The sequence below is a fragment of the Zootoca vivipara genome, chromosome 4, assembly GCF_965207765.1.
Source record: "Zootoca vivipara chromosome 4, rZooViv2.hap1.1, whole genome shotgun sequence".
Lineage (NCBI taxonomy): Eukaryota > Metazoa > Chordata > Lepidosauria > Squamata > Lacertidae > Zootoca > Zootoca vivipara.
In genome coordinates this window covers 21,984,365-22,011,839 of record NC_142587.1, presented here as the reverse complement: position 1 = coordinate 22,011,839, position 27,475 = coordinate 21,984,365, and the positions used below count along the sequence as shown (strand labels likewise).

Genomic DNA, 27,475 nt, shown 5'->3' with positions numbered 1-27,475 from the left:
CAGATCTTGTCTGGTCTTGTTTAGACTGTTCATTTCAGTTGCTTCATTAAGGTGCAATGCTCCCAGTTGCAACGACATTATTATGAAGCATCATGAAACTGTGACAAGTGTAACTGAATAACATAAGACAGTTGTGCGAAGATATCCTATCCGTTTCACCTTACTAAGTGTATGGATAATATTGTGTTCTATTTTAATTTTCTATTATCCTCCTGATTCACCGGAATAGGATGAGTCTAAGTTTTGTAAGATCTCTATGTGGCTTTTATCCAAACTTTGATAAGGTCTGGTGCCTAAGATCTGAAAGTTATTTATTCTTGGAAAAGGAAGCTCATTGTCTCTGGTTTGTCTGAGTGTATGCTAAGAGATAGCTGTGTGTGCAGGCAAGGCAGAATAATTAAACAACCAGATTAGTGGCTGTGATTAGTGGTATTGTAGTCTGTGAGTATGTAATAGAAAAGATTACAGGAAAATGCTGAGCAGCAGACAGTGGCAAACATAATTTTTAAAACTCAACTCCGGTGCAGCTTTGAATAGTAATGTCTTGGCTTAAAAGCATTTTAGCAGCACAGAGAATACACAAAACTTGCAGTGCGCTGTCCCCACTGACTACACAACTCATGACCCACCAAACTGGAAGACCACTATTCATGTATTGTGGTGCAGCAACACCTCCTTCAGAGGGCAGAAGTCAAGCTTTTATTTAATTGAGTTGGAGGTGGAGCCTTATAGGTCATGTAGTTCAATCCTCTGGTTGATGCAGGAAATAAAGGGCCAAGAGCATCCCCAACAAAGGGCTTCTCCCTGAAAACTTCTAGTGAGGGAGAGCACCATCTCCCCTCTAGGAAATTGGCTCCATTGTTAAACTGTTCTTACCATCAATCAGCTTCAACAAATGTTCAGTCCCAAATAAACCCTTCTGTAAAACAAGCCCTTAAATCTAGTCCAGCTCTCTGGAGCAATAGAGAAGAAATCTTGGCCCTCTTCTTTGTGACAGCCCTCCAAGGGCAGATCCACATCACACATTTAAAGCATATGACTTCCTGAAAGACTCATGGGAACTGTAGTTTTACTCCACAGAACTATACAGTTCCCAGGGTTCTTTGGGGAAGCCATGCACTTAAAATGTATGCCGTAGCCCGCTCTATCACGTCCCTCTCTTCTCCAGGCTGGTTCCTTCAAGCTTTCCTCCAATGACCATATCTGTTGCTCCTTTCAGAACTTAATCCAATATTTCTATATTCTTAAAGTGAAGTGCCATAACTAGGAACACTCAGTTGTTGTCTAAGAAGTAGCAAAGCAGAACAAGTGATCTCCACCACAGCAAAATTGAAGGGTCAGTTCTCAATGAGCATTTGTTTTATCAATGTTATGTCATGATTGTACCTCACAAACAAAATGAACATTGTTTATTAATTTTTGGAAATCGTATTGTTTGAAGTGTGGATTTGCTACTGCACCCAGTTATCTGTGCCCAATGTAAATTGTTTTCTCTTTTGCTAAATGTAATATTTTAAATGATTAATCCATTACAACATCCTTCCCCTGCACCCATACAGACATTTTATCATCCTTTCTTTCTTTGAGTCTTAAAAATTATTCCAATATAGGGGCTCGTAGCTTTAAAACTCTTCTTTCCCTGGAATAGCTCTTTTTGTTATTGTTGTTCAGAGGAAATTGTAAGGGGGTGGTCTATGATGTGGCACAATTGCTTGAAGTAATAATGTGAACCTTGAACAGCATACAAAGTTATTGGCATGTTTTGGAAAGAAATTGCATTCATTTTGACTTCTAAATTGAACTCATGCTAGGATGAGAGTGGGGGGGGGATGTATTGCACCTTCTAGCCTGCTGCTGCTGCTTGTATGGGTTTTTTTTAATTTAATCAAAAGTTTGCCATTGGCTGTTCTGATTTCTGCTCACACCTGTACCCTATAAATAGCCCCTGTTGCCAATATTTAGTATTTATGCAGATTACTACCTTGTTGTCATTATACATGTCCAAGCTTTTGTGCCAGTCTTTCAGTCTTAGTGTTTCCCCTGGGATGGACTTACTGTGGTTCATGTTCCAACCAGAAGATACAGGTCAGCTGTGTTGCTGGGGGGTGAGTCAGTGCTTGCTGTGGACAAAATGACCAACAATTAACCAGTTGCACAAACAGTGCTTTCAGCGGGGGACGTCATGCGTTGTAACCGAGAGGAGCAGTTGCAAATAGGTCATAGCAAATAGAGTTGATCAGTATCTGTGAGTAACCCTCCAAGTGTCCGCACATTCAATATGCAACAATAGGCTAACAGGGCATTTCTCACAGCTGGCTGGCTTCATTTTGGGAGTGATGCCAATGTTGTGCAGCCATTGCCAACCAGTTTGTGTGGAAAAGATGGAGTGGCAAAGCAGTTAGATTATGTAATGGCTTCCACTTTGAATCACTGACATGGCTTTTCATCTATTCAATCTCCTGACTTACCGTACATTTACATCCAAATAAGGGTGCTGAATGTGAATCTGGAACATACTGTAAAGCAGGCACCCCCAATCTTTGGCCCTCCAGATGTTTTGGACTACAATTCCCATCATCCCTGACCACTGGTCCTGTTAGCTAGGGATCATGGGAGTTGTAGGCGAAAACATCTGGAGGGACGCAGTTTGGGGATGCCTGCTGTAAAGCAAGCCTAGAAAATTTGCGACCCACCAGTCAGCTTTGGCGGGCAGCACAGTGCCTGAGCAACTCTACCATTTTTGCCATCCTAGGTGGGCTGCACAACCAGGACTAACATGTGGGATACCATACATGGCTGGTGAGCTTGGTAGGTCACAAGATGTGCAACTTGTGGTTTGTGTATAATTTCTTAATGAAGTCAGATCAGAATACCATTTGAATAATTAATCTGAAATGAACTGGTTTTTCCTATGATACAACTGAAAACAATGTAATTACCATGCAACAGAAGAGACTTTGAAACATAAAAAAGCTATTTGACACATTGATCTGTTGGGGAGAAGTTATCAAGAGCTTTCTTTAGTTTGGAACCGACCTCTTAGGCAGAAACCAACATCTGAATCCATGCCACATCTATGCTGAAGCATTTCACCAGCAACCCAGATTAGGTCGAGTCTGCAGATCAGAAAAAAGATATTGCCATGGTAGGTAAGGCATTCTATCCAATAAAGGGACAGCCGTACCTTTCAAAGTTGCAGAATGGGGCCACAACTGAGAACAGCCTGATCTCATGCCAGTCTGGAGAGTGTCAGCATGTTAACTGTGCATTAAAGTGTTAACTTATTTCCCCCCTTTTAGGGGAAATTTCTGTTTTTTAATCCACCAATACTTACAGGAGGAAAATTAGTTACTTAGTCAGGTTACCAGATTTGCCTATTAATAACTTATGCATAATGTTCCAAAACTGGTCCCTTCTTATGTTATCTTCAAAATAGGTAACTCCTGCTTTATTATTTCCCCAGGTGTAGAAGACCTATTGCACTGCTATGCTGGCCTTATCAATTTATTTGCCAGTGGTCTGTCCATAGCTGCCAAGTTTTCCCTTTTCTCGCGAGGAAGCCTATTCAGCATAAGGGAAAATCCCTTAAAAAAAGGGATAACTTGGCAGCTATGGGTCTGTCTCCTCTCTCTAGAAATCAACTCTATCACTTTAACCCTTCCCTAACAGCAACACCTTTATATCAAATCCTCCACACTCAAATGTAGCCAGGGGAAATCATGTCCAGGACAGGAGTGCAATGAGTGCAATAACAATTTCCCTCCCTCACTACCCCTGTAGAAAAAAAAGAACTGCCTTCTTGGCTAGAATGTTAGTTGTCTGGAAGCCAAGTTGGCATTCCAGTTCCAGTTTAAAGGGAACAGCAGTGATAGTATGCTGCTAAATTGTCCACAACTGGAAGCACCCTAAAAGGCACTGCAATAAATGCTTACCAGAGGAACCCCTGTCAAGTAACTGGAGTTTTGTTTGGAAACAAGCCAAATTCTGTTGTTGAAGCAGAGGCAGTTTTAGTGTTAAGGTAAATAAAATTGGCAAAAAAATCAATGGAGTGTTGCTTACCACGCTGTAGTCACTAATTCTAAATGGCACCAAAGGTGTAGAAGCTTTTCAGAGAATAGGATTGATGGCAGGTAGGGATTACAACATGCTATTTTAAATATGTCAATGCTGTTCTCGTGAGAAAAATTGGTTGATTCTGTTCATGAGGCAGATTTCTGTAGTCAAGAGATTGCAGCTTTTCAAGGAAGTTGTTGTGAAAGCGAGAACAAGAGATGACAGAACAGGTTCCACCTTGGTGTCTGTTGTTTTGCTCTATAGGACTATTAAAGCTCACATATATCAGTTAGGAACCTCTGGCTTTGAAGCTAAAATCTAGCCTAGTGAGTTATTATCATAGCCTGGCACCTATAGTCAACCACAGAGCCATTTTCAGGTATATAGGGATTAAGGACTATACATACCTGTAAAGTGGAAGTTGTTGGCTCCAAGAGCAAATTAGTTAGTGCAAAGGCCCTTGATTGCACAAACTAGTGGAAAGGCTTTGAAAAAAGGGAAAATCCCCATAACATTTAAGATGGATGGAAGATATTAAGGGCAAATGTTTCTTGGCTTGCTATGTGATATTTCCCCTTCTTCCTGATTCAACTGTATGCTTTAACCTTATAGAGAATGTTTTGTTATTTTAAAGAAAATAGCAAATAGTTTTAGAGGATCAGTAAGTCTTTGGACCTAGAGCAGGACATTGGTTAAAGGTAAAGGTAAAGGGACCCCTGACCATTAGGTCCAGTCGTGACCGGCTCTGGGGTTGCGCGCTCATCTCGCATTATTGGCCGAGGGAGCCGGCGTATAGCTTCCAGGTCATGTGGTCAGCATGACAAAGCTGCTTCTGGCAAACCAGAGCAGCACACGGAAACGCCATTTACCTTCCCGCTGTAGCGGTTCCTATTTATCTACTTGCATTTTGACGTGCTTTCGAACTGCTAGGTTGGCAGGAGCTGGGACCAAGCAACGGGAGCTCACCCCGTCACAGGGAATCAAACCGCTGACCTTCCGATCAGCAAGCCCTAGGCTCAGTGGTTTAACCCACAGCGCCACCTGGGTCCCCTTTAGGACATCGGTTACTAAATCCTAATTAGTCATCTGCACATAACAGAATCTGGCTGTCAGGAATATGGGAACGAGCTACATCCTGCTGTTTGTACTGGTGAACATTGGAATGTTATTACTTTGTTTGGTCTCTATAACAAAGGGTTATTGGGGCTTTGTGTATGTCCCTGGGCTATTACTTAAGTATTGTTACATTTTTTATAGTTAATATTTATTTTACTGTGATAATGCTTTCTGATAATGCAGCTTTTTGAATTTCATTTCCTCGGGTATAGGGATTCTGTGGCCAGTCAAATGTTGTTGGACTCCAACTCCCATCAGCCACAGTCAGCATGACCAAAGGCCAGGGATGATGGGAACTGTAGTCCATCCACACCTGGAGGGCAACAGGTTATGCATCCCTGTCTAACCTGATAAGAACTTCATGTATTGCTTTACAGTTACACACAGACTACTCTGTAAAAATAATACAGTATAAATGGGGCTTGCACTAAAATATTACAGTGTGGAGTACTTCTGCTCAAGATGCCAGCCTTTCAGACCTATTCCATTTCCTCCTCTTCTGATTTTCCATCATCCTTTCCTACAGTCAGCCTGTGATTACTGAGTATGTTTAATTCATAGAATCATAGTTGGAAGGGACCAATTGTCATCTAGCCCAACCCCCCGCAATGCAGGAATCTCAGCTAAAACATCCATGACAGATGGCCACCCAACCTCTGCTTAAAAACCTCCAAGGAAGGAGAGTCCACAACCTCCCGAGCAAGACTGTTCCACTGCCGAACAGCTCTTACTGTCAAAGTTTTTCTGTATGTTTAGTAGGAATCTGTTTTCTTGTAACTTGTAGCCATTGGTTTGAGTCCTATCCCCCAAAAGCAGGAGAAAACAACCTTTCTGCCTGGTCTTTTTTGGATTCCTCCGCCCGCCCCCCACCTCTAAACCTCTTTTGTATTCCTGTAAATTTTGAGTTTTGCCCAAACCTCCCTCTTGTATGTGGATGGAGCTGTTTGGGATACATAAAGACCAGCACTCAGAGAATGGGTTTGAAGCTAGTATGTAGGACACTCTCCTTTCTTTTGCATTTCCATCGCCTCTCTTATCTAATGCAAGATACTGTTGCGACCTGCTCTGCCTGGTTTGGTAATGGTTGCTTGCTTATCAGAACCCAAAGGGCGCTGGCTCTCGACGCTAGGCAACACTGATGGCAATCTACAAAGAAACTAGGATGGATGTAAGTTATTCTTGTCACAGTTGCCCAATGCAATATTTTATTCATCTAAAATAAATATTTTAATGACCTCCCCTGCCTTTGGTTGCTGAAAAGGCTTTCAAAATGTCATGCTTCAAGATACAAGACAAGCCTACCTTGGAAAAGCCAGGCATGCAAACTCCCTCTGCTCTGCCTAGTGGCGGTTTTATCAACAGAAAAGCATGGGATTGAGGTTTCAGTAGTTAGATGGCCTAACGTGGTCATGTTTGCTATCCTGTTCTGGCTCTTCCTGTCTGTTTACTGCACCATATCGCTTTTTAATTATTACCATGAGTGTGCAAACTGGTCTAAAGAAGAACACATTGTGGAAATATACCCAGCAGCTTTACCTGAGTGTCATGCAGCAGGTGGTGCTCTTGGCTAGTGGAAGGTGGAATGCCGGCTGACTAAACCCAACACACCTGCAGATCTTTTTATGAAAAAGTCAGCTGGCATGATTAAATTGATAGGTTGTGATTGTGGGCTGAATGGATGCACATTTTTCACAGAGCAATCAACCAGCATCAGTAAACGTTGATTGGATTTTGCTCTCCCTCAGCTATTCTACCAGCTCAAACTTTGCACGAATACATTCAAGCTACTTCCTTAATATGCTGCTTTGGCCATATTAAGTAACCGTAAAGAAATAGAGAGTTAACCACAAAGAAACACAAGGTTTCTATCTTGAGGAGTCACAAGGTCCTAAGAACAGATTGGAAAGGTCTACTTGGTTTCTGAGTAGACGCCATTGAAGAGCATGCATGTGTGAAGAAATAATGCTATTTCACCAGTTTGGTTAATTCTGTTTTCTGAACTGGCTGTTAACCTGGGTTCACCTCTTCAACCCTTCCTTGGAAATTTTCATGCAGTTTTCTGTGATCCTACTTCATTATGTCTTCAACCAGGAGGCCTATTCCAAATAAAGTAATGAAACAGTTTGGAGCAATCACCTAACTGTGCACCATTACTATGACAATGGCATTGGATATTTTAGTTTCTCCTATGGAAAGATTTGTGCATTCTTGCCTTGATTTAAAGTGATTCACTTCCCACCTTCCTTTGCATGTGGAGACCTTTTAACCACCCCCCAAAATAAATTCAGACAAGACTCAATTTTTTTGTTTGGTTTTTGGCAGAATTTAGCCCACAACTTTATTGATTACAATCAAGTGAGTGGTTGCATAGGCTCTGGTTCGACTAGCTCCCTGCACCCTTGCAGGTAGCGCTGACCCTGACACCAACCATAGGTCAGCCTCGGGTGAACACCTGGGACAGTGGAAAGCAGGAGCCCTGCTGGTTCTCCACCCAAATGTCCCCTGGACTCAGGCTCAGAGCACAACCCCTTGCAGGGAAGACCAACCATGAGGCCATGGATTCCTTTAGAGGAATATCCAATGCATAGTGATGGCTAAGGCGTCCTGCCACCCCATCACCTCAACCAGAGCCTATCCGCAACCTTACAAGTTGTGAGGATTTGCTACGTGGCAGGCGAAATCCAAATGGCACCAGCCAATCATCCAAGTGGGGATAATTCCTGCCGTGTCCCTGTCCCAATGACAGGTGACACAAGACGGCATAGCAAGGTCAAGCGCAAGCCCTAAATATAGGGAGAGGTGGGCGGGTGAGCCCCAAAAGGAAGCTCAGAGACACATGCATGGGCTTAAGTAGAGGTCCCTCGATCGGTTTAGCTGTGATCCAATTGGTCAAATTGCACCCAGGATCGAGGGACCTCCAATAGGGTGTTGTGGCCGTCCAAATGTTCCCACCCACAACACAGGGTCTGGTTGCCAGGTCGCACCGCGCATGTGCCCTCTTGTTAGGGAGGACCCGATTAACAGATGTGACTGCATAGTCCCTAGGCAGCAAAGTGTGAATCGGCAGCCCAGAGACATTGTGACCAGCTTTAGGCAGGAACTGTGTCAAGGGTAGTGGTCAGAGCAGTTGTGGTTGATTAACACATGAACATAGTGTGTAAACAACAACAATAGAACCCAAATAGGCATGCTGGTTGCTTTTTATTAGCCAGTGGAAGTGAAGTATGAAGGAGTGATAGAATCGTAGAGGTGCAAGGACCCAAAGGGTCATCTAGTCCAGTCCCCTGTAATGCAGGAATCACACATGAAGAATCCTACCCAACCTTTGCTTAAAATGTTTTCTTTTGGTTAGAAGAAGCTGTGCTAAAATTGGAAGAACAGTGTTTTCCCAGTTTGTGGGCAGAATAAGATTAATGGCATCTTTAAACAGGCCAGCACAGCTCGTAACCCATCAAAGAAACCACCATCCACCTACTATGCATGGTGGTCCACTGGGGGATTAATAAATCTCTTGGGTTTTATCTTGCCTGAAATGGAAACAAACTGGGACTTACTAAGCAGTTGGCAGGCCAAATATATCACAGGTCTGCAAAGCCGCACTCAGCCTGCTGGGTCACAGCTTGAACAAGCCTGAAATATTAATTCCAGGGATCAGTAGGAATGAATGGGCATCCCTTTGTTCACCCCTGAAAGGGGGCAGGACTTTGTTCATGTTCCAAGTTAATGTGCTCAAAGCCTCAGGAGCACAAAGGATGCTCTGTGTATCATTCCAGCTGACTGCATCCTCCCACCTGGGAACGGGATGCTGAAGAACCCCATTCCCACTGAGGCAGGACCGCCTCTGGCGGGTATTTTACAGCAGCAGGAGCCATGCACAGCATTCTTTCCTCTCCTGGTAGCCTGGGCTTGGGACTGTAGGTACCAGCCTCCCCAATGAGAAAAGATGCTGAAAGCACCTGGAAGCATCTGCAGCAGCGACCTCTGCCTCCTCCTCCACCTGCTCCAAACACAGCTTCTTTGCCTTTGGGAAAGTGGATGTCCCAGTGACATCCTGACCACTTGGAAGGTACTGCAGCCCCCCCCCCCATGCCTCTGCTTTCCTTTTGCCCCCAGGATAGATGCTGGGGAACCTGCGGGAAGTAATGACTGGGTATGATTGAAAACCCAGGCCTCTACGAGCTGAAAGGAAGCCGCCACTTGGGCAAATGACTAATCATATTATGATGTTCTTGTGTCTGAAAGTTGCCATCACATGCACACACACACAAAAAATCAGTTCTCTGCTCCACCATATGATTCAGGTATCCTATTTTTTGTTATTGTACATTTGTACCCCTTATTATTGTGAATGGAATTTCTTTCTTTGCTTCTTACTACATTTTCATTCTTTGCCTTCAAATGGGGGCACATGAATTGCCCTATCCTAATTTTATCCTCACATCCAACCTGTTGAGAGATGGTGCCTGGCTGAGCCTGGTCTTCCAGTTCATGTTCTGACACTCTAACCACTGCAACATACCGGCTCTCTTCCAGTGGTGCAACCTTTACCATTTCTGCTGCGTCTCCATGGCCTCCATTATTTTCTCTGCTCCTGCTGCACAGAAACACTCGTGCATCCCCTCCTTCTCACCACAGCTAATTTAAAAAGCTGTGTTAGACCTCTCCCCTAAATTATTTTGAAGAAGTTGTGGGGTTGAAGTGCAGAATGATAGAACACTGCTTGTGTGGATTTGGAAAAACAATCTCCTACTTCACTCAGAGTTTAAAATGTAATAGCCCTCTGCAGGCATTCAGATAGAATGTGTAAAGGCTCATGCTAGGGATGGGGTGCATGCAGGGGCAGAGGAAGTGGGGTCCAGTGAGGGTGGGCTGCCCTGGGTGTCACCACTGAGGGTGTGTGAGACAAAATGGCTGGCGGCACTCACCACGGGGCTTGCAGCTCGCCCGAGCCACACGTCTCTCCTAGGAGTGACACAGTGGCTTGGGTGCCCGCAGGTTCCGCGCTGCCCCAAACAGTCTGCCCGCCACTTCCCCCTCAGCTGTAGGGTGGCTGAGTGGGAGGAGGCAGGCAGACTCCTCAGAGGCCCCGTGGAGTGTGCAGGCCCGGCTGGCCCCACACCCCAGGTGCCCAATCAGCTTGCTCCACCTCTGGGTGCATGCACCAGCCCCTGGCCCCATTATTCCTGGGTGTGTCAGACACACTTACTCTAGCCCCAAACTTCCTGTGTTGAGCAGGAAGATCCGGGATGAGTTTCTAGGTGTGTTTGGCTGAGTGCACTTGGAGCCCTCAATGCCACTTGGACCTAAGCACTACCAGGGTTCTTAATTGCGAGGGAGGCTCTAAGCACATTCAGCCAAACATGCTTAGCCCCCTTTGGACCTTCCTGCTTGTTGCAGGTGAATCCATTGTGCACACCCTCTCCCCAATTCGAACCTCATGCACCCTATATGAATGCCTAAAGAGGGCTACAGTCTCTGAGGAGCAGCGAAGGCGACGGTTGTCCGGAAGCAAATCTACCCTTGAGCTGAGTGAACTGTAATGATTGAATGGAAGTTGGTTCTTCTTTCTCAGCATTTCCTAAAATGTTCTGATTCCTCCTCTTTTTCCATCTTCCCATCTGACTTAAGTGCCTACTAGTAAAAGCACTTTTGCAGAAAGTTCTAAAAATAATCTCCACTAAATGCTGCGTAAGTAGAAATGTAATTCATATCAGCGAAATGAAGGGACATTCTGCTAACTGAACTGGTGGCATGAAATAGAATGGTGTGTCAACAGCAGAGGGTGTTCTTTGGTGTGGAACAGACATTTCAGAGAGGCATAATCTTTCAGCCATTTTGGGAACTTGTAAACAGTTTGCAGGATGTCTAAAACGGTATAATGACTTCACCGCACAAAAGAGCTGAACACTAAGGCAATGTGTATATACATTATTCTGGGGTTTTTGTTTTCTTATTTCTGCCCTGCCTTTTAGCTCACAAAGAGATCTGAAGGAGCCTAATCACTTAGTAGTAGTGTATTTTTATTACAATAAAGCAGCATATAAATCTCATGAAATAAATAAATATGCAAATGAGCCAAAACAGATTAATTCTAATTCACAGGTCAATTCACACACTTGGCTGGAAGTAACTGAGTGACGAATTATCAATTGATGCGTATTGGCTGCGTGAATTGGCTTTTAAAAGATGCATCCCTAATGGTGTCTTAGTGGAAGATGTGCTCCTATTTACTTTACATCTGGAAACTTAAATGTGACTATTCTAATGTATACAAATCGGGAACTGTAGACACCAGAAATTACTCTCAACAGCAGATTGAGAGTAATCCATAGCTCTTTCCTTATAATAGCAGTACAACTAGTATACAGCAAGAGGAGTGTAGGAACCCAGATCAGAGCTTTAACATAAATAGCTTATGTGATAGGTTGCCCAAGTCCTCCCACTGCTTGACCTTCACAATGATGATAGTCAAGGATATAAGGGCAAAGCAAAGGTTCTGCAGTCATTCATGCCGTCTAAGTGACAGTGCTTCATAGGAAGGTGTTCTATAATTATTAAGTAGGCCATTGCACTAGGCCTCATTAGCTGAGATAACTTTCTCAAGAGATCCTCTTGAAGGAATCGAGGCCGAATGGGTACTAACTTATTGAACTATTTCCATTTGCGTACGGCACCGTGAAAATCTGCCAAGCTAACTTACATCAAGGTTTTAATGCACATGGAACATGACACTTTCTGTTATTGCCTAGTCATTATTATTTATTTTTTTGCTTTTATATATTGTCTAATTAACCATGCCCTCTGGGTGGTTAGCAGATTTAAAAACCAATGGGACATAAATGCCACCAAAGCTAAAAACAGTAAGCAAGTAAAAAGCAAATGCTCGAAGATATGTGTAAAACCAGCACAAGGCCATCTCTGCACACACCGTACTGTGTTAGTTCTTAATGAACTGTAGGGGAGCTGGGGTTAAGACCTGGAGACAATGGTCTTCAAATCACCACACAACACATGGTTCTCACTGCTATTCTTCAAAGTTCAGCACTACTTACTTCACCTTCTCTGCAGACACTACTGTTTACTAGATTCATACAGAACCATATTCATTTTCTATCTCACCCAGGTCTGGTACAACAACAACAACCTGCACCTTGAATTATTGCAGTTAGCACATACCACTCAGTGTGCCCTCTTTAGGCGTTCTTCAGTGTGATGTTGACCTGAGGTGAATGGGCACAAGTATGCTCCTAAGCCTCTTCATTCGCCCTCCTGCAACTTCTGGAGGGCAATGACAATGGGGGCACAACAGCGGGAATATACTTTCCCTGTGGGATTAATAATAATATTTATTTATTTATTTATTTAATTTCTACCCCGCCCATCTGGGCAGGTTTCTGCAGCTACCCTGGGCGGCTTCCAACAAAAGATTAAAAATACATTAAACATCAGTCATTAAAAACTTCCCTAAACAGGGCCGCCTTCATTTGTCTTCTAAAAGTAAAATAGTTGCTTATTGCCTTGACATCTGGTGGGAGGGCGTTCCACAGGGCGGGTGCCACTACCGAGAAGGCCCTCTGCCTGGTTCCCTGTAACTTCGCTTCTCGCAGTGAGGGAACCCCCAGAAGGCCCTCGGCGCTGGACCTCAGTGTCCGGGTTGAACGATCGTTGAACAGTTGAAGGGGACCTTTTTCCTCTATTTCTTTTTTTCTTTGGCAATAACTAGCTTACTGGCAGCAAGATTTTGTTGTAGCCTTACAGTGCATGCATGCTCTATGCTTTATATTCTGTTCAATTTCTGTGCCTAGAAGTTTGGCCACTCCACCTTAAGAAGTCATTTATTGATTTATTTTCATAGTAGACCAGAGCATCCTGTTGTGTTTCATGACTTTGCTTTCTTGTTTTTTTTTAAGCTGTATCCCTTAAGTAAATTAATGCTGTTGTTATTTTAATTAAAAAAGATTAAAACAAGCAACCCCATGATCCCCAAGGAAGCAGCCTGCTCTGTGTGTACTATATCTATGAATGTATGTGTAGCATAAAGACTGAGCTATAATTTACTTGTTCCGCTTCCATATGTAAATGCTTTTTTTGTAATACATTTTATTAGTTTTCAATTACAGTCCAGTAATAGCCTCATTATAACAATACCAATTTATAATACAATTATTAATACCAATTCAAATAGTGAATTATATAATTTAGTTAGAGTGCCCCTCCCCACAGTGCTAGATTTTGATTTGATGATTTTCTTTATTTCTGTGTTCCAAAATCTTATTAGTTTCAATTGCATTCTGGTCACAATAATAATCCCTTATTCCAGTGTTTCTCAACCTTTTTTGGGCCACGGCACACTTGTTCCGTGAAAAAAAAATCACGAGGCACACCACCATTAAAAAAGTTAAAAAATTTAACTCTGTGCTGCCCTATATTATAATTATGACTGTGAGAAACACTTGCCAAATATTGCTTTCCGGCGGGTCAGTGTTGAGTATTGGCGGCCGCCAGGCTCGTTTGCACTGAGCTTTGGGAAAGAGGAGGAGAAATATTGCTTTCCGGCGGGTCAGTGCTGCTTATTGGCGGCTGCCAGGCACGTGACAATGCAAATCACCCTTCTCGTCGCCGCACGTCGCGGCACACCAGCCAGCGTCTCGCGGCACACTAGTGTGCCGCGGAACAGCGGTTGAGAAACGCTGCCTTATTCAACAATGGCAATATTCATAACTTCTATTCATGTTGACACATGAAATGATTTATAAAACTGCAAGTGAGGAACTCAAACTATATCCTTGTTCTTCCTGTGTGTGGCAATTATTCTGTCCATGGTGTTTCTTCCTGTCCTTGCAAGATGTTATGTCTTTCTTTCCCCTGGTTGTTGCTGTTATCTGTCATGCCTTGGGTGGAGCTGATATCCCATTGTTGTTACAGAAATTTCTCCATTGCGCCGTCCCCTGCTTTGTTGTTTTGCACCAAGCACTTTAACTATAGCTGCAGAAGTCACTCTGTCCCAGTAAATAAACTATTGTCACCATATTTCCTCTCAGCCTGGGAAGAAGAGCGGTCTATCAAACTGCAGATGACTCAAGAAAGAACCTTATCAGTTCCTTGGCAGCTCACGGACTCCTTTCCTTCCAGCTGAGGATATATGTAGATGATAAAGGATGGGGAAGAGTCAGCTCTAAGTTTCCATCGTAAACCTTTTGCAAAATACAGCTTCCCTCCCTTCCCCCCTTTTTTACATACACAGTTCCATTTGATGTTATATTCCATATTTATAATCCAATTTCTTTCATCCTCACTTGTAGAAATATATTTTGAACTAACATTCAGAGGAGGGTTGCCGAATCATTAATGTAGAGAAGCAAATTTTAAATAAAGAAACTCCGTAGGCTCCTCCCTCCCACCATCTTTTGCACTGAATGAAGTCTGATCTCAAATTCAAACCTAAAAGTCCTTGCAGTTGGTTTGTTCCACAGTTTGTGATCTCTTCTCTTCTAGCATGGGCCTGTAGTTTAGTGAAATTAAGCTCTAATTAACAGGATAACGTCTGCTTCTTAATGGCGGCGTCGGAGGGTTTTCAGCAGGCAAAGTGCTTTTGCACTCAGCACCTCCCTGCCCCCCCCCGCATTCCTTGCCAGAACAAGTCAGGTACCAAGACAAACTGCGAGTGAAGCCCATACACTCCCATCCCTGGGGAGAATTTGCAGGGATGATTTACCCTGAATTATCTTTGTTTTTCCTTTGCCAACAATCTCCCGCTGTCATGAGGGCTGCCTCCATTAAGGCATAGCTGAACCAGAAGCCTCCAAACGTAAATGCTTTGGGAAACTTCTATACTATATGCACATAACCCAGTTACATTTCCATTATTAGTCCAGAATATCTGGTAGATTTTCACCAACTTGATGTTGCCTTATTGACATTTTAAGTACCAGTACAAACATTAAAATACATTTTTCTGGAATGCAAATATACAAGAATGTTGTACATTAGCGATTCCCAATCAACAGATCCCAACATTTTTGCTTTCTACAATTTATATACATTTGATTTAAGCACCTGAGTGGTTTGTGCTCACAAGAATGCATTCCTCACATTTTACAGAAAGCTGTCTCAAATCATCTTGATGGTACTTTTTAACCATCTAATGCAGGCATCCCCAAACTGCGGCCCTCCAGATGTTTTGGCCTACAACTCCCATGATCCCTAGCTAACAGAACCTGTGGTCAGGGATGATGGGGATTGTAGTCCAAAACATCTGCAGGGCCGAAGTCTGGGGATGCCTGATCTAATGTATAGCAGGTTTTTGGGTTTTTATTAACTACAGTTAAAATACCCGTGTTGTTTGTTATAACCACTAAGAGCAAAAGAAGAGTTATGTGATCAAATGTACTGCACTATATAACTTTGAGAGTATTAACTCCTCTTAGAAAGAATGTGTATATAGCAACAATGGCAATTTTTATTTACAAAGCAGCGCTAAAGTTCACAAAGTAGTAATTAAAATTAATAAACCACAGGACTGTACTGAAGAAGGTACAATATACATTTACATTTAAACAGTGGGAGGAACTAAGAAGTGAGAGGAAGGGAAGAGGCAAAATGCTAGGAGATGTATTTGAGCAAATGAGTTACACTTAGGTAAGCTTTGTTCATTTGGGCTGATTACTATGGTTTGCTCATGAAAATGGCACTGTCACTACTATCTTGCTATTAATAGTATTTGCTTCTGCATATGAGTGATTAGTGCATATAATTCCATTTTTAAAATTATAGATAGTCACAAACTATCTGTAGTTATTAATATCTTAACCATGTTTACTCAGAAGTAAGGTCTGTTTAGTTCAGCGGGGCTTACTCCCAAGTAAGCAGATTGCAGCCTTATTTATGGCATTTTTGCATCTCTCTTATTTTTTAGATTGGTGGCCACTTCAGCTCCATCAAAAGCATTCTAGACAGTGATGTTTGGCACAGCTGCCATTTATCTTGGCATTTCATTATTGATCCTGAATATGAACTTTGGTAGTTTATAATAAGTTCAATTTGATCGCTCTGAAGCTTTGATTGCATGGGGCGGGGGGTGAATCAGCCTGGAATAAGTACAAGGAAATAGTCTAAGTGAGTGGGAAATTGTATTTGTCTGATACATGACAATGATCAGTTTCAATGGTCATTGAAAAACAGAATCATACACAATCTGAAAAATCAGCTGATGCACTGACATTGAGTAAATCATGTACATACGCAGCTCCCTGCCAGAATCAAGGAACCTCATATGCACTTTATATTGACCCACTTCTCATGGAGATTCACTCACAAAAGTGAGAAATTTGAGTGAATGATGAGTACCATATGCTAGCTTGAACTGGTATCACCTTAGATTTGAATATTAGAATTTATGGGATTTGGGTTTTATTTTGTGTACATATTTGCAAACGCCTTTAAATCAGTTCGCACTTGGCTGTGTGTCTGTGTGAAAGTACATACACATTTAAAGTAAAGTGGGTGGGTTAATAAATTGTTCGACTTGGTGGTGTATAAATAAGCAGGGTAATCAAGCTATGACCAAGAAGTTGGCTTTGTTCACATGAGTCTTAAAAATACATCTTCCTCCTTGGAGCCTCACAAGTTGCGATTCTGGAGAATCAAGGGCGGTTGAGTTGCTTAATCATCTGACTCTTCTAAAACACCATATGCCATATTTATTTATATTGTTTATTCCTTATGGTGTGGGTTGCTGTGTCTTTGCCTAGTGAGCTTCCAGAGCCTTTTGTGGGCAGAGAAAGGCGTGCCACTTGGGCTCCTGGGACTAGCAGGTTGTATGAAGCCCCCAGACTGGAAAGGTTTATGCCTGCCTGATCAATGGAAGCATTATCTTTCACCTGTAGCACTTTAAACTCTAGCTCCAGCCACTGACCTCCTGAACAATAAGTTAGGGTGTTGCCCTGTAACATTTGTGTCTATTTACATTTATCTCATTGCACAACATATACTGTGCCTGTTTTTGCAACTTTGGTGTACTGTTATTACCGCCATGTGACATGGAAGGCAATAATAAACAGAGAAGGGGTTTTAGATACAGCTGCATACTGCTGCATTGTAGGAGGTTGGACTAGGTGATACTCAGGGGCCCTTCCAAGTCTACAATTCTATGATATCTGAAATGACCAAAAAATAATAATAAGAAGAAAGTGAAGGGCTATCCCTCAGGAACAAAGAACCAGAGGAGAACAGTATTCCAGATGAAACAAAACAAAGATGATAGCAAGTAAGAGCGGCTGATAGAATACACTGGTTGTGTCCAGATTATCACATCTCACCCTTATAAGCAGAGATATGAATGAGCCTTCTGCACATGAAAGCAGCTGCTTTGCTCTTTGCATGAGCAGGGAAGCAAGCTAAGAAGGTGTAATTATGCATAGTTTCCTGTTACCTCCCAAATGAGGAAACTATGATTAATGGCTACCCAACAAGCAAGATGTTAAATCCACTTTAAAGCATGTCTTGATGGTTAACATCTTCCAAACAAGCCAAAATATTGTTTCCTGTTTAGGATGCAACAGGAATCTGTGGTTAACTGTAACTTTGTGCCTTGTTTCCCTGCTTGCTTCAAGAGAGGAGTGAAGTGGTTGTGTGGGCTGCATGAAATGTAAATTCATCTTCTACTTTTAAGCAGAGATGCTGCGATTTGAATGTGGCTACTGAATCAATGGAAGACCTATTCACAAAGCATCTAGCAAAGAATAAACATGTTCAAAAATGGCATAGAATAGTGACACCATGATTAGGGCTGCCATTTGGCCTCATTATGACTGATTTCTTCCATATTAGCATAGCAAACTGCAAGTTTCTGTTTATCCTTGCCTTGTCCTTTAAAGTGTCTGATAATACCAGTGTTAAACTGGACTTAAACCATTATTGGACTAAGAATCTACATCTCATTCAATGTGATCGTTCCTCCAGCAGCATCCTCCAGCAGCATTTTACAACCCAGGTTCAACATACTGGCAGGAAAGCACACTAACCATCAAACCCAGGGGTTGTTTATTTGATGGGATTTTAATTATTCCAGCCTCACTAAAGCTCCCCAGTGCTTCAGCTTAAAGAGTGCTGACTCAGTACAGGCAAAATGCTTTGATATTATTTGCAGCTGAGGAAATAGCTACGACTTTCCAGATTATTCATTGTGCATTGCTTTTGATGAATAAAAAATATTTATTGGAGTGGCTAAACATGTAGCAGGACTTTCTGTTGTACTTTAAAAGTCTTATATCTCCACAGAATCACAGTTTAAATTACCGGTATATTGTAAACTAACATTTAGCTATATTTAAGGCTGTGATCTGGTCACTGCTGTGTAGTCATGATAAAATGGAGGCTGAGATGTAGCTGGATAGTTAGAAAGAATGAGAAAAGAGAGCATTGACTGTGCACTTAATGTGTTTCTCACACATTACCTAGCAGCAAGCCTGCTAGTGTACATTTGATAGGGAGTCACGGCGAATCCTGAATACTTGATATATGTTCCTGTATGATATACGTGTTTGCATTTCATTCACACTAAACATTTTAGGCAAGCACCTAAGAAAACACTAATGCGTGAATCAGCCTTCAAAATGGGAGAGGGAAATAGAACATCTCCAGAAAGGTCTTTGAATCATGGCAGGTAGATGCTTTTAAGAAAGAACATTTCTGAACTAGCACTTTGTTTGCCCACCCTGGCATATTGACAATGTGTAGTTTATGGGTTGCTGAACATGTTAATGCTGCAGGGATGCTTTATGATATGTGTACATTTATGACACATGTTGCAAGAAACAGGCACTTGCCTACGGGGCGTAGGAATGGGGGGGCGCTCCGCTCCAGGTGCCATCATGGAGAGGGGGTGACAAATTATCAAGGAACAATTACTGCCCTACTAGGGTGGTTCATTAAAACATTTTTTTTTAAAAAAAATACCTGCTCCAAAGGTCTTATCTTACTACACTAGGGATTATATAGCTATATATGAAATTTCATGCATATTAGTTAATATCTTGACCCTCCTCCATGAAAATAGCTGTTTACTTGGCCTTTTTCCTATGTCGTGAAGGCTGAAATTTCAATTCAGTGGAGCAGGGTCAAGATATTAACTGATATGCATGAAATTTCAGATACAGCTATATAATCCCTAGTTCAGTAAGATAAGACCTTTATAGCAGGCATTTCCAAAAAAAGGTTTTTTTATGAACTGCCCTACTGCCCTACCCTCCGCTGGGCTTCCCTCCCCCACCTCCAGTCTCTGTTGCTGTGTCTTTATCCGTTGTTTATCCTGGCTGAGGGGAAAAACAGAAGAAGGATGGCTGTCGGTCAGGGATGGTCTAGTTGAGATTCCTGCATTGCCCCAGGGGTTTGGCTAGATGACCCCCAGGGTTCCCTTCCAACTCTACAATTCTCTGGTGCAGACTTTTAGGTAAAAGTTGGATGCAAGGGGTGCATAGGATTGCAGCCCATCTTATGCACCGTCGGCTCGGGAATGAGGTCCCACTGATCATGATGAGACTAGATTGCTGCTGTGCAGTCCTGTTTTTTTAAAATAAATGTTTTCCTTTTCAGATAATACAGGTTCCACGTAATATCTGTACTGCATTGTTTACTGTGAAAGCACCTTCACTTTGGAACTCCCCGACTATTGCAACAAAGCACGTGCCTTTCCTAGACTCTTTTTGGGCACCTGCTATAAGCATTCTTCTTTAGGCAAGCATACCTAGATGCTTAGGAAGTTGAAGTAATTTTAATTTTAATACTTTAGCTTTTGTATGTTTTAAGGTAGGATTGTTAATTTTTTCTTGATTTTGCTGCTGCGGTGTTGTTGTTTTTTGTTTTGGTAAACCACTTTGCAGGTTTTTTAAAATAAAATTTTATCAAATAAATAAACAATATAAATAAATTAACACAAGCCAAAACACAATCCATCCTGTAGATTTAAGTATCTGTCCATAGTCGCCTACTTGTCATCAGAGGCTCGGAATCTACATTCCTTTGTAAGAAAATATGAAATCACGTAAAACCTTTTTGCAAGCAAAAAAAAATTATCAATGTGGGGGGGGGGGGGGTTGACAAGAAATTTTCCGCACCTGGTACCACCTGACCTTCCTACGCCTCTGCTTGCCTAACACATGCAAATGTGTGTGTGTATTTTTGTGTGTATTCCATGTGTATTCGCTAGGATCCTGAGATCAAGGAACAGGTTTGGTCTATGTTTGGATACAATTGGACACAATTTTGAATCAATATGGGGGACTGAACTTTTAAAAACTGCATCAATTTTAACCAAATTTTGCATGATTGTTCTTCAGAAGGAGCAGGTTTGCAACTATGCTTGGACACAATTGGGTGCCATTTTGCACCAAGACGGTGGACTGCAGCTTTCAAAACTGCATTGATTTTAACTGCTGATTGCAAAACTGCACTGGTTTCTTTTATATACTAGTTTCTTTGAATTCCCAAGCCATGCCAGATATGAGACTGATAGCAAATATATCAAACTGGGCTAATGTAAGTCCTGCTAACTGATGGTATCTGTTTCAGTACACAACCCAGCAAGCTCAGAAATAGCATACCGAAGCTGATTTTTGAATTTCAAATCCACTTAGTTTTTTATTGAAACAATACAGTATGCTCAACTCATTCAATAAGATCATGTGGTGTTGTTTTTTTTATGAACAAGACAATTTAAGACAGGTTTTATATATTGAAGACTAGTTTTTATTCAAGAAATAAAACCCAAGCTGGAGCATTCATGGAAGCAAGATTTCCCTTTGACGGCCATTGTTCAGCTTGATACATGTGAATGTATTGATTTCCTATGAAGAGCAAGCCTGGATTCATTGCACAATATCAACTTAATGCTGCCGAGCCATTCTGTTTCCTTGCCACACACAGCTTCAGCAGCTGAAAGAAGCTGGTAGAAGAATCTTCATTTCTTTTAATTTTTTCTCTCAGCTTCTGCCTGACAGTTCAGATCATTTTGCAGCATATTGTCATCTTAATGACTTGATGCATTTGGTGAGAATAGGCAGAGATACATTCTGTAAGTTATAACCACAGGATAATTTATTCATTCTGAGTAGACATTTGATAACTGATAAATTTCTTACACAGAGAGTGGAGCCGAAATGCACTGTCTGTATGTGGAAGGGCTGATCATCATACTAGACTTGTAGATTGAGGAGAGAGTCACATACCATTGGTTATAAATTATATAGAACACAGCCACAAATTTCTATCTAGGGGGAAGAACAGAGTCCTTGTAGGCGTGTAGTCAGAATTTCCACGCTGTGGCATTTAAGGGTGGACTGATGGGAGGATGATAAATTAGTGCAAAACAGCCTAGATCTGAACGCAGCAGTGTAGTGGGTTTAAATTTATTTAATTCTATTGCTTGTTATCAAAATGTATTATATAAAAAATATAAATAAGACTCTAGTGCTTGTTGGTTATACCTGTGGCTTGCATTCATTGGCCAGAAAATTGGATGTAGGAAGCAGGTTGGTTTCTTACAGAGAACTTGAATAGAATACCATCCACATCATGCTTTTTCTTATACCGTACGTCCCTGAATAAAAGATACTGGAGGTTTTTTTTAAAAAAATGAAAGCTGAACATGGGGAGGGGGGACTAGAATGTCATAGAACCCATACTCCCTGCTCCAGAAGGCTCTCCATGGCTACAGCAGCAGCAACAACATCATTTGTACTCTGCTCATCTGACTGGGTTCCTCAGCCACTCTGGGTGGCTTCCAACAAATATAAACACATAATAAAACATCAAACATTAAAAAATTTCCCTATAGAGTACAGGGCTGCCGCCTTCAGTTGTCCTCTAAAGTTGTGTAGTTACTTATCTCGCTTTTATAAACTCTGCATTCTATTTTGAGTCTCCCCCCCAAAAAAAAATATGATTCATATCATTGTAAGAAAAGGTAAAGGGACCCCTGACCGTTAGGTCCAGTCGCGGACGACTCTGGGGCATTGGCGCTCATCTCACTTTACTGGCTGAGGGAGCCGGCGTACAGCTTCATAAATTACCAAGGAAGCAATAACCCAGGATATTTTAATTCCAGCACTGCATTTTAATTAACTCTTTATAATATAATTTTAATATAGTGCTTTCCAGTCTTCAGTTAGCTCACTCTCCAAAGAAAGCAAGTTGTTGTTGTTTTCATTTCATATGGGAAACTTCCAGGCAGGTGTTTATTGTGGAATCAGTGGTCTTCATCCATGAAACGTTTTTGCAGCATCAACAAAATATTGTTATCATCAAAATGCCAGCCATACCCCACCTTGTCACCATTTAATATATATTGATCATTTTCGGGTGAAATCTGATAAGTTTTTTTAAAAACCCCACAACCTTTGCCAATGACCTGTTACAATATTAAGCCACTGACTGGAAGAATACAAGGTTACCACCCCCACCCCCCAAGCTCAAGATTTGAACCTCAATTTGCCAAATCTAAATCTATGTTGGCCATCTCCTGAAAACAGATTTTGTTAAAACAAAAGCAACAAACATCTCTTAGGACCAAACATATAAATAGAGGTATGTGCAGTTTTCACAGCCCAGTTTTTGTAGATAGGCTACAGGGTCAATATTCTATGAATCCAACTGGGAACTCATTAAGGAAAAGAAAAGGAAAAGTTGTCTTTCTTGAAACAGTCTAGGTTTGCTCTGAAAGGGCCTACTGTGTAATACACAAAAGAAGATAAATTGGTTGCTGATTTATTCCTTCTGAGTTCCCTAGTACTGAATCCACTATGTAGATTAAATGTGTACAATATGTGTGTCCCATGAAGCCAGCCGTTTGATGGACCCACAACTTTTGCAGTCCCAGTCAGGCAGCAAAAATAGATGTTTTATTTTGTTTTAGTTCTTGGAATATTATGCTAGGAAGCTATGCTCTGCTTTGTGCTTTGTGGGTCACAAATTGTGTGTGCCTCCAATGGGTGATTCAAGTTGGGTATAGATTGCTGAGAGTTACCACTTTCATCATTACCAATCTCATAGTGGTCAAGGATGATAGGACTTATTGTCCAGCAACATTTGGAGGGCAACAGATTCCTCCTCCCTGGTTTACAGCTTAAGTTCGGATAATTGCAATGATAGCTCTCTCGGCTCAGTTTAAGGGGCTACAGAATCCTTTATTTGTATCCATTGCACTAATTACTTCTACTTCACATGTATAAGGTAGATGGCAAAACTAAACAAGCTGTTGCTGAAATTTGTGCTGAGTGCAGTTGGACTCTACCTTGATAACTACTGTGAAATGTGTGGGTTTGTAGTTATTATAACAGTAAAATTCATGGGTGCACCTGCTTTTGGCGATAGTATTGTTTAAAAGGAAGGAGAAAAACCAGACCTGTTCCTTGAAGAAAAGCCATGCTCCAGTAATCAGATCTTGCCTGTACATAATTTGATTTCTTTCTGACTCTGAGGAAAAATCTGAAAACAGCAGCTGGATCAATTTCTGCACTTGGAAGCTAATTTTGAAAGTTCAGTATTTCTGAAAATGAAATCCTGTTGGAGCAACTTTCTAGAAGTGTTGTGACATAAAAGAGACTAATGTTAGTTGTGTCAACAACCTTGAGAGGCTTCTTTAAATGTACAATATCCATGAAAAACACTGTAAAAAAATATTCCTCTCCAACAGATTTTCAAGTGCTGGATGGTCAGGCCCTAGGTGTGATTGTAATCATAATCCAGATGATATTATAACTGGAATCCAGTAGGATATTGATCTTCTGCCCCCCCGGAGGATGGGAAATATTTTAACTCTTGTGCTGTGAAGCCTTGTAGGAGAGCATTAGTTTCACTGATTCAGACTCTTAAGGGTCACACTAGACACAATGCCATTCTGCACAGTTTTCAAACGGCTTTTAAAAAGGCAAATGACAAGCATAAGGGCCCTGTTCCAGTTTAGGACCCCGGTATGGGTGGGGTGCTTTAACTCTTTGCCTCCTCTCGCTGTATTCTCAATTTGTCTCAATTTCCCTGTGCGTCAAGCCATTGAGGCAATTGCTAATTTAAGCTGGCATTTAAGTAGAAGCTGGCCATTGATCAGGGCTGGAGGGCTTCCTGCATTAGCAGGGCCTTTGACTAATGACCTTTTGAGGTCCCTTCCAACTCTGTGATTCTGAGGTGGAGTACTGTCCTCATAATAGGACTTTCAAAGAGCTTTTGGGAAAGCTTTTGGGGTGGACGGGGAGAGATTGAAGAACACCTTGAGAGATTTGCTGGATCAGAGTGAGATTTCACTCAGTCCGGTGGTTCTCAAACTTTTTTCCTCTGGGCCACACTTTAAGAATATAAATTTGCTTGTACCACACCAAAATTTTTATGGATAAGAAATATACTGGAAAACAAAAAGTGCTGGATTTATAACATAGAACACAAATACTTTATAATACGATCACGGGACATCCAGACAGTACAAAACAATGCAGCTAAAGAAGAACATGAACCATTCCCAAAATAAAATTTAAACGAGCCTCTTACATAGGTACATTCAGTATGTATACAAACTCAATGAAAGGTGTGACCTTGCAGTATCACATGATGTTCTTGCTCTCCTTTTGAAAAGTTATCTATCCATATTCTACAAATAAAAAACACCATTATTTTGATACTATACTATATTCCATGGAAAGGTTTATATGTTTCTTTGATTGTCCTTGAATCTTGGCCATGATCTCCTGCCACACCTTTTGAGGACCATTGACTTAATCTTTTTTTCCCGGTGGCAAGCTGGATCTCCTTAGGAAGCCCACAATGAGGGCTTAAAGGCTTGGGTTGACTTGCCCAAAGGCTCTGAATACATTTGAAAGCTGAATAAAGACGCAAGGGAAAAGGCAAACAATTATCCACCATGCTTTATTGGTTCAGTTGTTAGAAGATATTTTTCATGCTGTCAAGGTGACATTCTCAAATAATTACATTGCCAGTTAAAGCAATATTGCACTAATAGAGGATTATTCTTGTGGTCTTTAAACTTTTCTAAGACTAAATTCTTCCTTCCCTTCCTTCCTTCCTTCCTTCTTTCATTACATTATCCATCTGAAATATTGCTGTTCAATATCAAAGCAAGCCTTATTTTCAACATCTGCTGAACAATGTTGCCATTTTAATTAGCACATCATATATTTGGTTTTAGGACTTCACAAGCAAATCAGGGTGCCCCTACTAATGAACTAAGCATTAGGGAGTACTGAAGGTGTTATGAACTGGGAGGTGCTGTTGTAATGGATAGTTAGTGAGGTTTTTGAAAGGCGCCTCTTGCTTTCAGGTAGTCCTTTGGGTTTACTGACTAATGCTTCTTAAAAAGGTGCCAGCTGACATGTGGCAACTCCCACAATATTTCTTTGCCCCTTGGGAAGCAGGCTAAGTGCTGATAACTTATCAGCAATATTTTTTAAAAAAATGTGATGTTGCAATAACTTCTCATTCCATCTAAAAAAAGAGATCTCTCTGGCAAAGAAATACCGGTAGGCGCTACTTGCCTCCTCAATGCCAGTAAGATTTATGATATAAAATAAGAACTGCCAAATTGTTTTTTTCCGTGTGTGTGTGTGTGTGTGTGTGTGTGTGTGACAGTTGCTGGGAAAGGCTTCATTATTAGATAGAAATATTATTATTTTTAACTGAAACCCACCCCAAACCCCTATCCTAAAGAAGTTCAGTTCTTCAATTTCAAGATGTGGGGAAATTAAGTTTGCCAAGCTCTTTCTGACTTGAATAAAGAATTATAGAGAAGTTAGTGAGTGTTGGCAATATTTTGTAGGGCCAAATTTCATTTCATTTATTTTTAGTCAACTTATAGACCACTTACAATCTTCTCTATCTATATATATTATAAATGAATGAATGAATGAATATAGGCACCCACACTTACCGTATGCATCACTGGGAAATAAATAATTACATCTGTTCAAACCTGGAAATGCTGGGAGAGAGGTGGAAAGTCCTAATGGCTCGTGAGCCACAAACATCCCCCTCCCTCGAGCCCAAAGAGGATGTCAGTCTGGAAATAAAGGTTTACAGAGATTGAAAAAGGAACTTATGGGCTCTAAAATGGCACCTGAGAGCTCTCTCTGCTGCTGCACTACCCTGCTCAACAGCTGTATTGCAGTGGGCTCAATTGTGCTGTTCCCTGCTCTTTCTGGTGGTCTGGAAGCAAAGGTACAGTATAAAGGGGAAAAAGTATGGTACTGTATTTTTGATGCCCTTTTGCCCTAGTTCTCCACCCTGATGAGGCTCCCCACTTGCACCAATTTTGCTTATGCACACTGGGGCCCTGAACGTAACCCCCACATGTGAAGAGTCACCTGTAGATAAAATCTTGAAGCAGTTTGCAATAAGGAACCAAAAGATTCTAAAAGAGAGGGAAATTCTCTAAAACATACAACAACAAAAACTACACAACAACAAAAACAAACAACAAAAAATATCAGAATCAAAACTATAGCAGATGCTATAGATAACCAGCAGATAAAATAATCAAAAATTAAAATAAAATAAAATACTCTGAACATAGAATACTAAAAAATATTAAGTAAATAATTGGCAGCCTTTTGCCGGGACTTGTAAGTGACCAATAGAAACTGAACCAGAAAATCCATCCACTGATGTCTGTCAGAAGTCTTTGGTTACTGTTACAGGTTAGTGGGGCAACAGGGATCCCCTAGATACCTGGGTGCCAGGTGTTCCCCTCCAGATTCTTGGATGCTGGCACTTAATCAGAGCTGATGGGCTGAGCTTGCTTAGAGGGGCAGGTGGAGAGATGATGGGCCATTAATCCATCTACAAGACAAAAGACCCTACAGATAACCAAGGGGGAGGTTGCCAGAACAATGTTGGTGTGGTGTTGCACAGGAAAATGGTCACTTTTCAAAGCTAGGGGGGGAGAAGGGGAGGAGTTGCTTGGCAAAATCTTGGGATTAAGGGAAGGAGAAGCAGGAAATAGGTTGAACTCCATGCGGTGGCTGGAGGTCAGAACCATCTTGGCACTGCCAGACTCAATAGAGGACAGGACTTCTGTGCCTTTAATTGCCCTGCTCTCTTTTGAGAAACCAGCAGAGACCCTTTGTTTAATTTCCAAGCAAAGGGTCTGCTGGTTTCTCTTGAAGGTTTCCAGACTCAAAAGAGAGCAGGGCAATTAAAGGCACAGAAGTCCTGTCCTCTATTGAGTCTGGCAACCCTATTTGGCAGGTTGGGACAGAAGCACAGAGATAAGTGTTCAGGGTGCTTTGGAAATCCAGTTCTGCAATACTCA

General features: G+C 41.6%; 1 protein-coding gene across 2 annotated transcripts in view; it reads left to right on the top strand.

Annotated features, from left to right (window-relative positions):
- FGF14 (fibroblast growth factor 14) overlaps window positions 1-27,475 on the top strand; it is a 291,424-nt gene that overhangs the window by 36,088 nt on the left and 227,861 nt on the right. The window lies entirely within an intron of this gene.